General features: G+C 38.4%; 1 long non-coding RNA gene across 1 annotated transcript in view; it reads right to left on the reverse strand.

Moving 5' to 3' along the window:
• Nucleotides 1–442: 442 nt before the first annotated feature.
• LOC143808070 (uncharacterized) overlaps nucleotides 443–13,488 on the reverse strand; it is a 37,701-nt gene continuing 24,655 nt past the window's right edge. Inside the window, exons 3-4 of the long non-coding RNA XR_013221877.1 lie at nucleotides 8,456–8,533; nucleotides 443–2,736 (exon numbers count right to left, since the gene is read on the reverse strand). This is a non-coding gene — a long non-coding RNA (uncharacterized LOC143808070). The remainder of the gene's footprint in view (nucleotides 2,737–8,455; nucleotides 8,534–13,488) is intronic.

The following is a 13,488-nucleotide window of genomic DNA, read 5'->3' on the forward strand; positions in this document are numbered from 1 at the left end:
TTTTAATTTTACCGCTTGAGTGGTACTTTAGATCTAAGACCCCTGCACTTAGTCTCATACTTACCTGCCATCGTATTCCCCTTCTGCCGCCGCCGCCCCATTGGTATCTGGCAGTTTGTGACCTGATGGATCGCTCCAGTGTTTCATGGAGTGAGCTGGATAATTGTCTCTGTCCTCCCGGACTTCTCTTGGAGCTCCACACATTGCAATGGACTTCCACCAGAAGTCTGTTTTCGGCGTTTAGCCCCAGACTCTTACTGTCCGCTACGAACACCGAACTTTTAAGTTTAGGTTCGCTCATCTCTACTTATTGGCGATTGCCAGTGAATAGTGAAGACAGTGCTTATCTGCATGTGACAAATCCTTTAATGTTTTATAGCTTCACTTGTACCTAAGTCTATTCTAGGACCATTCCAAGACAAATGAGAAGACATCTTGAAACTTTTAGAGCTAGCATGTTTATTGAACAAATTCTACTAAAATAGTTAAAATACACTGGGTACTTGAAGTGCATTATTAGAGATCACATTATTACAAAAGCTTGCCTTTTATCAATACACAACTGCAACCATACATATATGCCACAACTGCTTAATATCGATTAAATTGCTCTATTATATACAGCATAGCTGATATCTTCTACTCGTACAATAGTATACCCAAAATAGAGGCGAAAAAAAATTACAAGAATAGAAAAATCATAGACTAAGCATGCATCATCTAGTAACAGTCAAAAGCTAAAACAGTTCAGAGCGTAGTCTGTACTGCGGAGGAAGCGCTAAAGACTGTGTTATACCTAAGAAACAAAAAAAAAAAACTAACAAAAATGTTAAGGTGGGCTTCCAGATTGTGTCTAACACAACAGCATTTCAAGAGTAGGTTACTTTATTTGTCATTGAGAGCAAGAACAAAAGTGTAAAATAAAAAAATAAAAATCAGTAATTTTTTTTTTAGAATTTTGCAACATAACAAGGAAAAGTATGCAAAATTATTAGCTGCCTCGTTCCTAAAATCAATACCTGCCACAGACCCCTAGGACATTTACAAAAACATGCCCTTTTCTCATACATACTCCTTCTGAAACAGAAAAAAAAGAATATTTCTACAACGTTTGTGAATTATTATTGCTGTATTTTTCAAATGTAGGTTCGGGGGGCTTGGAATCTCAAGATTAGATAAATTACAGTTTTGTGATTGCTCCCACTAGATCAGCTGTATGTTGGTGCATCTACCCTGAATTGTAAAAAAAATAATAGAGAACAAAAATAAACTTGTCTGACTTGCCCTGTTAGCAATTATTTGCCCTAGAAAAAGCCACACTGAAGACAAGAAAGAGCCAGTCCTGCCTATAGAACAACAATCAGGAAAAAATACCAACACCTTCTTAGAACAAGAAAAAAAAAAACTCCCATCAGTGTTACCTTGCCAAGGAGCATGTTTAAAAGTCCAAAATAGCACCATTCATCAGTGTCTTATGTCCTGTGGCAGCTTCTCTGTCACTTACCACAAGGAAACAATGTGTTTCAAACAACTATTTCTATACATTAAAAAGTGTACATGGATAAAATATAGAGATATACAGACAATGGACGAAAAGAAAGGAAGCGAGTATGCTACATCTAGGTGAAAGTAATAAATGATATAAGGGGGACTCTCAGCCTCAGAGAGGGTAGTTAAGTGTCAATCTGCATCCTTCATTTACACACAGAGGTGGCGGACATTATACACTTCATGAAAATATGGCCTATCAGTTCACTAGGGACTAACATCATCTAAGAACTTGACAACATGTGTATGACATTAAAGGGGTACTCCCATCTCCAAGATCATATCCCAATATGTAGGAGGTGTAATAATAATAATATTAGCAAATACCTTCCATTAGAAATGTAGTACAGTTCTTCTGATAACCTGTCACTTACCTCATGTAGGGCATTGCAGTAGCTTAGGTATCCATGGTTACAACCACTAAGAGCTGTCTAACTAAGTGTCATTATATGAGTGGTCGTAACCAAGGATATCTAAGCTACTGCAATGCCTTAACATGAGGTAAGCGACGTAGTGAATCTGAAGAACTATACTATATTTCTAACTGGAGGTATTCATTAATATTATTACACCTACTACATATTGGGATAGGATCTTGGAGATGGGAATAACTCTTTAAGTCTTGTCATAAGTTCTTAGGAAATTCATAGTTTACTTTCCCATCAATGTTATCCCAGCTCACAAAATGGCCGCCTCCACTGTGTGTAAACAACAGGTACAAAACTGTGACAAACCGGTACTGAAGATATTGAAGGCTTTTAGTTACTGGCTTATTGTGAACAGAGGTGTTTGAGAAGAGGAAGACGTTGTTGTGGTAGAAACAGGCCACAAGGCCCACCTGTACTGTGTGTAAACATGGATTCACAGTGTGAAGAGATTCACCTGATCAAGACCGTAAAAAACGAGTTATGGTACAACTCTATCTGTGGTAATTCTCGAAAGCAAGGCTCAGAGTCCCATATATTCTTACACTTGATGATATACACAGGAACAATTCCCAATATATGACATCATGAGTGTGTCGACAACCATAAACCAAATGCACTACACATGGAAGAGATACAGTTAAAAAAGGAAGAGGTAATTAATTTCAGTGAAATGAAGTCCGCAACCATTTTCTGGAGTCAGGAGACTGTCTGCCCCATTGTTCTCTTTGTGGTTGACCCCTCTGGGTAGATGGAGAGTCTCCTGATAATGACAAAAAAGAATGATTATTACTTTTACGTGACAAATACTGCAAAACACTAACGCTCGTTGTAATAGAAAAAAAAATCTCTATTGGTGACATAGGCAGGAAGATGTCTTATGTGGATTAATGAATGATATGATAGACCATGACATAGATACAGTAATTCAACATTTGGATAGAAAGGCATGGAAGCGTCCTGGTGTATGACATACGACGCTCACTACTGTCTCCTAGTCTATTTCCAGACATACAGAATAGAAAACTGATTTCTTAACCAAATAATGTGCACCATATTTTTACATTATTCAGCTTCGCCTTAAAGGGATTCTGCAACCTGACTCATAATATCTGAAACATGGGCAACAAGAATCAGAGACTACCTCCTATTATGACTACATCTTACTCTGAAAGGCTGCGCCATTTCTGAGAATAACACAGTCGGAAGCGCCGTTGGAGACAAGATAACTAATCCAAGAGTCAGGTCCCTGCCGGCTTCTCCCGCAGCTCAGCTAGACTGCCACGTCTCAGCATACGTATGTGTATAGGGAGAGACTGGTCAGTCTAGCTGAGCGGGTAGGGAGAAGTCAGTGGGGACCTGGCTCTTGGACTACTCATCTCATCACCGGCCACACTTCCAACCATGATTAAGGAGAGCCCTATGTCCTAAACAGGTCTTGCCCTGATGCAATATTTTTTTATGTATTCGGAACCTTTCAAGCTGTACTAATAAATCGGTATACCTTAGTTTCATCCCAAGCTTTTTACTTTCCATGTTGAGGATCTTCACAGCCAATTTACGGGAGCAGTGAACTTCCGACAATGTTTTTCTCTGAAATGTTGGAGCGTTTTACAGTGAATCATAAGTGTTTAGTATACAGGAGCTGGTCTCTGATTAATGCTGCCCATGGTTCGGGCACAATGATAAGCCAACAAGTTGCCTTTAAAAACTTGATTTCCTGAAAGTAGCTGTACACTCATGTTTATAGTTCTAACCTTCTAGTACTAAAACCATTTGTCATTCACCATCTACCATAAATAAAATAATTTTTAGCCATATCACACGTTGTTTCTTTATCATTTCTTCTGGTATACACAACAATTTTGGATTTTATTAATATTTGTTTTTGGACCTCACTGATAGACTTTATACAGTAAAATACTTTTCGCTAAAGGGTTTTTTCTCACTATCTCCATAGAAGTGAACAGTGTTTGAGCACCATTGTTTCATTCACACAGAGGACTTTGGGACCCAAGGGGATTCCAGAGGTCAGCAATCCTACAATGATCACCTATCCTGTGGATACATGACAAATGTATTTAGTGGCAAAAGCCTCGTTAAGAAAGCTAATGTGCCAAATACTGTTTTGTGCTCGCCATCAGAATGAACAGCCCAGTGCTGACAATTATCAGCCTTCATTAGCTCCTAACGACCAATGCTAATAGTGTAAGGGCAGTCGGAGCTAACAATCGGATAGCACACTGACCGATGCGATTGTACAGACTGCGTTTGATCATGCACATTTTAAACTGTTGCTATATAAATATAGATGCCACACGGATATAAAAAATGGCACAAAGATAACACAGCAATATTCACATGGACGGAATAAGGATGAAGAGTGTCCGTCTGTTCTGGACGATTTTCCAAACGCTCATTTGAACCCGGCCTAAATTTGTTGTTTCAATTAACGAAAATCACTAGTGCAACATTAAACAGCTAACAGATGACCATACTGGTAGCACCATAAATAGAGGAATCGGATGGTATCAGAGAACTTGGGATGGAGCATGTTCAAACTCAATATGACCAATCATACCGGTTTTCAATCACAGTAGATTGAGAAACAATTCTAAGCTATAAAACAGGACCAGCTCTACTCCTAAAACAGCATCCAGAGCCCAGATCCATGTTGTGTCAAGTAAATAATCTTTTAACAGTTCATGTTTATACTGATTAGAATTTGTCATCCAAATTAGACATAAGGAGTACATTAATATGTATTTCTCATTAAAAAATGATTACATCAACAGAGCTGAATTTCATGTCAAAAAATAGACTTTTAGAGCACAGGGTGTTTGTCATCCAGCTCGGCTGTACTGAAGGATGTGGGTGGCAGCAACAAAACCTCAACTGCATACAGACTGCAGTCTGGGAAAAGTTCCCAAAGTATTGTGCGGGGCAGTTCCTCTCAGCTGTAAAAATATTTAGGGAGATGAAAGGTAATCGTTTTCTCAAATGTGATGGGCCCTTTCCAAACTAAAAGTTGTAATGTTTTTCCTATAATAAAGTAATATGCTCCTAAACGCTAGAACAATAACAATCAATGACTAATCGACATGAGATATATTCAATAATATTAATGTGTCCGATGCTGATTAACCATGAGACAACTCATGTTTACACATGAAACGTTTTTCCTCTTTTGAAACTCAAGAGGAAACGTGATGTTTCAGCGATTTCCACCAGCTCACTTAAAAACAGGATGTAAACACTCTAAGTGCATGAACATTGTCCAGCTATTAAGATGGTCAGTCTATTAAAGAAGCTGCCCACACACAGACTGATTCTTTGGTTTATAATGGGAGTCTACGTATAATGTATTCCAATATGTAGTAGGTGTAACAATAATAATATTAGCAAATACCTTCAATTAAAAGTGTAGTGTAGTTCTTCTGATTCGCTTTGTCTCTTACCCCATGAGCAGGGCATTGCAATAGCTTAGTCATCCATGGTTACAACCACCAGCAGCTAGCTAACTGTCACTATTTGAGTGGTCGTAACCATGGATACCTAAGCTATTACAATGCCCTGCACATGGGGTAAGTGACATATTGAATGTGTAAGTGTCCAATACTAAAAAAGAACATTTCAATCTATTTTCTACAGTCTTTGGAAAATTACAGAACTCATTTCAATGATGCTTTAAATATGAAAAATCCATTAGTGCACGGTTTTCAAGGACCATTGAAGTAACTGTACTTAGGACAAGAAAAAAGATAATGCTTCACTTAAAAGCGGCAAACTGTAAAATTTATGTCATCTAGGAAATATTTAGTGGATTTGTATCAGCCTGACATGATGGAAAATCTAGTACCAGGATTTTTTAAAAATCTATGGGCCAAGAACATAATGAAGATCTAGGAGAAAAGTTCCAGAGTAGTTCCTATGTGATTCAGTCAATTTGTAGCAGCCTCATGATCCAGTCCTCTGACTTTTATCATTTGTAACTATATTCAGTGTATATTTCTTGTAGTTAAATTATATATTTTCATAATTTGCCAGATATTAGCACGATTAATTTGTACTTTTGTGTTTTCACAAATTTTACATTTAAAATATAACATTTTTAAGTGATTAATATTGTATAGTAGCAAAATTTCTTTTATAAAGACCGAGTCAGTTGTAGCTAGGGATTACCGCAAACATACTGCATATAGTATCTTATCTAAAGTTATGGAGGCCTCAAGTTATGATACCATGGTACAGTTAGCACCTAAACAGACCTTAAGAAGCTGCAATTTGCAGATGATAAGTGAGGAAGAAGATGTAAATAATAAAATATAAATTTGTTCTAAAAAAAAATAAAAAATATTTCCCATTAACTTCTGTTTAGTTTAGTGGGTAAGCTTATATTAAGCAATCGCCTGTTAAAAAGGGCTATTAGCCCAGGTTCTCAGTATCAGGTCACGGTTCCACCACATGTCTGGACTTTATGGTACAGTATATCCTAGAAATATGTCAGAACATAGCATTGGAAAACCACTTAAAGCCCAATAAAAAAAGTTGACATGCAACTGTTTGGACCTTTATTTTTTCCTGACACATGTTTATGACCATCTAAATATTTAAGGGTAGACAGATAAAAGAGTGGCAGATTGTTGCCACCTAGGACATATCCATTGGTATCCCATGTTCAGTTTTTTTTTATGATGTTTTTGAAGACCATCCAAACGAGGATTGAAGAAAAAAAGACAATTCTCAGTCTTCTCTTTACAGGTGTTTTCCATTCATGATTCACTCCTGACTTTGCCTTCAAAACTATATAAAACAAATCTGGATCTGAACATCCAGCCTTAATGTGAAGACATTAATCCAGATTAATTCAATTTACAAACAGTCTTAAGTGAGTAGAAAAAAGACCAAAAGAGCTCACACACGGTTTTACATTTAGTAATTTGCTTTCAATATCATAAACTGACAGCCTGGTTAGTAATTCGCCCAGACCACTAAAAGGAAAAAAAAAGAGGAAAACATTCTGTTTGGTTTAGTCACATTTTGAAATATCTGCCAGATAATCTTCCAGAATTACTGAAAGCCAAGATGAGTCATCCTACAGCCAGACTCTTGAGAACAAAAGTTACTCAGATCTGTCACAAAAACCCTCAACAAATTCACTTACTTCTAATCCACTATATACGGTATATAGATATGTATTGTTGCTCTTGTTGTGAAAACTTCCATTTCTAATGTTACTTCAGTTACTCTAGATTATTTTTACACCTTTGTCTCCCATAATAACCCATTATAATGAAAAGAATTAGATCCCTCGGTACTCTCACCTCCCACTAAATACAAAAGAGTAAATACCGTATTTTGCGGATTATAAGACGCCCTGGATTATAAGACGCACACCAAATTTTGAGGAGAAAAATAGGCAAAACATTTAAAAAAAATAAATAAAATGATGGTGTTTCTTACAATCCATGCGTCTTTTTGCTTACTGGGGGTGGTATCTGGGGTGAAGTGGGGTCCCAGGGTCGCTGCTGGAGGAGGCAAGAGTTTACCATTTGTGCAAGCAGAAGGCTGGGATGAGGGGGTGTTCAGATGTGTGCTGCTCATCTCCTGAGATCTTGGTGCCCCCGGCAGCCATTTTCCCGGAGTCCACTACATGGTAAACCATGTAAGTGCGGGGGCTCTGGGATTTCACAAAATGTTGGTAGAGCCCCCCCGCACCACCAAAAACCTACAGCGGCGCACATTCAAACACACCCTCATCCCAGCCTGCGGCCTGCAGCAACACACCACTCTTGCCTCTCCCAGCAGCGACCCTGCTCCACCGTGGCAGGTAAGGTGTATCCGCATTATAAGACGCAACCCCATTTCCCCCCCCAAATTTGGGGGAAAAAAGTGCGTCTTAGAATCCGAAAAATACGGTACATCATTGTTTTTATGAAGCAGGATACTATACTTAAAAACATTTGGAATACATTTTTGAAATATAAAAAATATGTTGGAAAAAGTGTGTATATGCCTATGTACTGCTCATGTTCTATTGGCAGGTGTGATCTGGGTTTTTTCCATACTGCAGCATATTCATGCACAAGTACAGTTAATGAATCTTCTCCATTACAGCGGTAAGTATTGAACATGTCACCAATAGAAAATTCAATAGAAAATTTATGGAAGGAACTAAAGCTCAGAGTTCATAGAAGGAGTCCACGAAGCTTCTGGATTTGAAGAGCGTGTGTAAGAATGGGCCAACATCACAACTGAGCAATGCAGGCGACTAGTTTCTCCATACAGGAGGTGTCTTGAAGCTGTCATCACCATCAAAGGAGTTTGTACAAAGTATTAAATACATTTCAAAAAATGTGTTCAATACTTTTTCCCTGTGTCATTTCTCATTATTACACATAACTAAATTAATGGACAAGATACGGGACTCAGGTATTCTAACTCTCCGCTGCAAATAAACTGCAAACATACAATTAAGTTACCTCGAGAAATCTTCCGTCTATCAGTTTGGTTTCACATGGGTCTTCAGTGCCAAAGATTGCTATATGTGGATGGTACACCTGCAATGACAATTACCTTGCATAAGTACCAGCGTCATTTGATGGAATTACAAGCATTTCTACTTAAGGAATTGGTGATCACATATGTGTACATTAAAATATAAATAATGTAAAAATGAAAAGAGGACCTGTTATCAGGTCAAAAGTTGCTATTTGCTCTAATTTTATTCCTGATCATCTCCTGAATATAGATTTATAGATTTTTTGTTTTTGCTTTTTTTAATGGATGACATAGATCATGAAATGTGGACCCTTTTATTTAGTGCAACTTATCTGCATAATTACCCTGTGAGCAAAAATTAGCATAAAAGGTTAAAAGCACACCCCAAGAGAATCCTGTGAGCTCTGCCCTGTTGGTAAAGACCAAAAATTCCCCAAAATTACCACAATGCACTTAACCCTTTCGTGCCACAGCCTGTTTTTGCCTTCGTGACCTGGCAAATTTTTACAATTCTGAACAATGTCACTTTTTGAGGTTATAACTCTGCAATGCTTCAACGGATCCCACTGATTCTGAGATTGTGTTTTTTCTGACATATTGTACTTCATGATAGTGGTAATTTTTTTTCAATATGACTTGCATTTATTCCTGAAAATAACAGAAATTTGGCAAAACTTTGGAAAATTTCACAATTTTCAAATTTTTAATCTTTATGCCCTTAAACCAGAGAGTTATGTCACACAAAACCACATTCAAGAAGTTTATTAACCCTTCAGGTGCTTAACAAGAATTAATGAAATGTTGAAGGAAAAAATGAACATTTAACTTTTTACCACAAAAATGTTACTTTAGCGCCTTATATAGTTACATAGTTACATAGTTATTAAGGTTGAAGGAAGACTTTAAGTCCATCTAGTTCAACCCATAGCCTAACCTAACATGCCCTAACATGTTGATCCAGGGGAAGGCAAAAAAAACCCATGTGGCAAAGAGTAACTCCACCATGGGGAAAAAAATTCCTTCCCGACTCCACATACGGCAATCAGACTAGTTCCCTGGATCAACGCCTTATCAAGGAATCTAGTGTATATACCCTGTAACATTATACTTTTCCAGAAAGGCATCCAGTCCCCTCTTAAATTTAATTAATGAATCACTCATTACAACATCATACGGCAGAGAGTTCCATAGTCTCACTGCTCTTACAGTAAAGAATCCGCGTCTGTTATTATGCTTAAACCTTCTTTCCTCCAGACGTAGAGGATGCCCCCTTGTCCCTGTCTCAGGTCTATGATTAAAAAGATCATCAGAAAGGTCTTTGTACTGTCCCCTCATATATTTATACATTAACATAAGATCACCCCTTAGTCTTCGTTTTTCCAAACTAAATAGCCCCAAGTGTAATAACCTATCTTGGTATGGCAGACCCCCCAGTCCTCTAATAACCTTGGTCGCTCTTCTCTGCACCCGCTCCAGTTCAGCTATGTCTTTCTTATACACCGGAGACCAGAACTGTGCACAGTATTCTAAGTGTGGTCGAACTAGTGACTTGTATAGAGGTAAAATTATGTTCTCCTCATGAGCATCTATGCCTCTTTTAATACATCCCATTATTTTATTTGCCTTTGTAGCAGCTGCCTGACACTGGCCACTGAATATGAGTTTGTCATCCACCCATACACCCAGGTCTTTTTCATTGACGGTTTTGCCCAGAGTTTTAGAATTAAGCACATAGTTATACATCTTATTACTTCTACCCAAGTGCATGACCTTACATTTATCCCCATTAAAGCTCATTTGCCATTTATCAGCCCAAGCTTCTAGTTTACATAAATCATCCTGTAATATAAAATTGTCCTCCCCTGTATTGATTACCCTGCAGAGTTTAGTGTCATCTGCAAATATTGAAATTCTACTCTGAATGCCCCCTACAAGGTCATTAATAAATATGTTAAAAAGAAGAGGGCCCAATACTGACCCCTGTGGTACCCCACTGCTAACCGTGACCCAGTCCGAGTGTGCTCCATTAATAACCACCCTTTGTTTCCTATCCCTGAGCCAGCTCTCAACCCACTTACACATATTTTCCCCTATCCCCATTACTCTCATTTTATGTAACAACCTTTTGTGTGGCACCGTATCAAAAGCTTTGGAAAAGTCCATATATACTACGTCCACTGGGTTCCCTTGGTCCAGTCCGGAACTTACCTCTTCATAGAAGCTATTAGTCTGACATGAACGGTCCCTAGTAAACCCGTGCTGATACTGGGTCATGAGGTTATTCCTCTTCAGATACTCCAGCATAGCATCCCTTAGAATGCCCTCCAGGATTTTACCCACAGTAGAGGTTAAACTTACTGGCCTATAATTACCGAGTTCAGTTTTTGCCCCTTTTTTGAATATTGGCACCACATTTGCTATACGCCAGTCCTGTGGTACAGACCCTGTTATTATGGAGTCTTTAAAGATTAAAAATAATGGTCTATCAATGACTGTACTTAGTTCCTGCAGTACTCGGGGGTGTATCCCATCCGGGCCCGGAGATTTGTCAATTTTAGTGATTTTTAGACGCCGCTGTACTTCCTGCTGGGTTAAGCAGGTGACATTTAATGGGGAATTTTTATCACTAGTCATTTTGTCTGCCATGGGATTTTCTTTTGTAAATACTGATGAAAAAAAGTCATTTAGCATATTGGCTTTTTCCTCATCCTCATCCACCATTTCACCCAGACTATTTTTAAGGGGGCCAACACTGTCATTTTTTAGTTTCTTACTATTTATATAGTTAAAGAATATTTTGGGATTATTTTTACTCTCTCTGGCAATGAGTCTCTCTGTCTCAATCTTTGCTGCCTTGATTTGCTTTTTACAGAATGTATTTAATTTTCTGTAATTATTTAATGCCTCCTCACTACCTACTTCCTTTAATTCTCTAAATGCTTTCTTTTTGTCCCTTATTGCGCCCCTTACAGCTCTATTTAGCCATATTGGTTTCCTCCTATTTCTAGTATGTTTATTCCCATACGGTATATACTGTGCACAGGTCCTATCCAGGATGCTAATAAATGTCTCCCATTTTCTTTGTGTATTTTTGTGTCTCAGGATATCGTCCCAGTTAATTGCACCAAGATCCTCTCTCATCCGTTGGAAATTTGCCCTCCTGAAGTTTAGTGTCCTTGTCACCCCCCTACTACCCATCTTATTAAAGGTTACATGAAAACTTATTATTCCATTTTCACTTTTCATTTTCATATATTCCATTTTCACAAGGGTAACAGAAGAAAATGCAACATAAAATTTGTTGTGCGATTTCCCCTGAGTACGCCGATACCCTGTATGTGGGGGGAAATTATTGTTTGGGTGCACGGCAGGGCTTGGAAGGGAAGAAGCACCAATTGACTTTTGGAATATAAAATTGGCTTGAATCAATAGCCGACACCATGACGCGTTTGGCGAGCCCCTGAGGTGCCCAAACAGTAGAACCCCCCAAATGACCTAATTTTGGAAACTAGACCCTCAAGGACTTTATCTAGATGTGTGGTGAGCAACTTGAACCCTCAGGGGCTTAACAGAATTTTATAATGTTGAGATGTGAAAATTAAAAAAACACATTTTCCCAACAAAAATGTTGTTTTATTATTATTATTATTATTATTTATTGTTATAGCGCCATTTATTCCATGGCGCTTTACAAGTGAGGAGGGGTATACATAATAAAAACAAGTACAATAATCTTGAACAATACAAGTCATAACTGGTACAGGAGGAGTGAGGACCCTGCCCGCGAGGGCTCACAATCTACAAGGGATGGGTGAGAATACAGTAGGTGAGGATAGAGCTGATCGTGCAGCGGTTGGTTGATCGGTGGTTACTGCAGGTTGTAGGCTTGTTGTTTCAGACCCATTTTTTAAAACAAATTTTCACAATGGTAACAGGAGAAAAAGGATGGTAAAATTTGTTGTGCAATTTTTCCAAAGTACGTAGGTAACCCATATATGTTTGAAAAACCACTGCTTGGGCACATGGTGGACTGGGAAGAGAATGAACGCTATTTTGGTTGCAATAGGTTGTGGATACCATGTCACATTTGAAGTGCCCCTGACATGCCAAAACAGCAGAAACCCCCACAGGTGATCCCATTTTGTAAACTACTCCTCTCAAGGCATTCATCTAGGGGAGTAGTGAGTATGGTGAACCCTCAGGCGATTCACAAACTTGTATAAAATTGGGCTGAGTAAATTAAATATTACTATTTTTTCCACTAAAATGTTGCTTTGACCCCGAGTTTGCCATTTTCAAAAGGGATAATAGGAGAAAACGAACAGTACAATTTGCTACGCTATTTCTACTGAGCACATCAATACCCCATAAGTGGTCGAAAACTACTTTTGAGGCACAGTACAACGCTCAAAAGGGAAGGAGCCATATTACAGATTTTGCTGCACTGGTTTGAGGGGGCCATGTCACATTGGAAGAGCCCCTGAGGAGCCAGAACAGTAGAAACCGTCGTAAGTGACCCCATTTTACAAACTACACCTCTCAATGAGTTCATCTTGGGGTGCAGTGATCATATTGACACCACATATGTGTCACAGAATTTTATACCATTGGGCAGTGAAGAAAGAATAATTACATTTTTACCACAAAAAAATAGTTTTAGCCCCAGATTTTACATTTTCACACTGGGAAATTGGTAAAAATGGTGCCAATATGTGTCACACAATTTCTGCTGAACTTGGCAATACCCCATATGTGGCTGCACAGTACTGCTTAGCCACACAGCAAGACTCGGGAGGGATGGAGCATTATTTGACTCTTGGAGAACAAATTATTATAGAATAGTTTCTAGACTCCATGTAAAGAGCCCCTAAATGCCAGAAAAGCAGAATCCCCCCTCAAGTGACCCCCAATTTGGAAATTACACTCCTTTGGGAATATATCCACAAGTGTAGTGATTATTTTGACTCCATAAGTGTTTTCCAGAAACAAGTAGCAGTGGATGTTGCTGAGTGAA

The sequence above is a fragment of the Ranitomeya variabilis genome, chromosome 1 (genome assembly GCF_051348905.1).
Source record: "Ranitomeya variabilis isolate aRanVar5 chromosome 1, aRanVar5.hap1, whole genome shotgun sequence".
Taxonomy (NCBI): Eukaryota; Metazoa; Chordata; class Amphibia; order Anura; family Dendrobatidae; genus Ranitomeya; species Ranitomeya variabilis.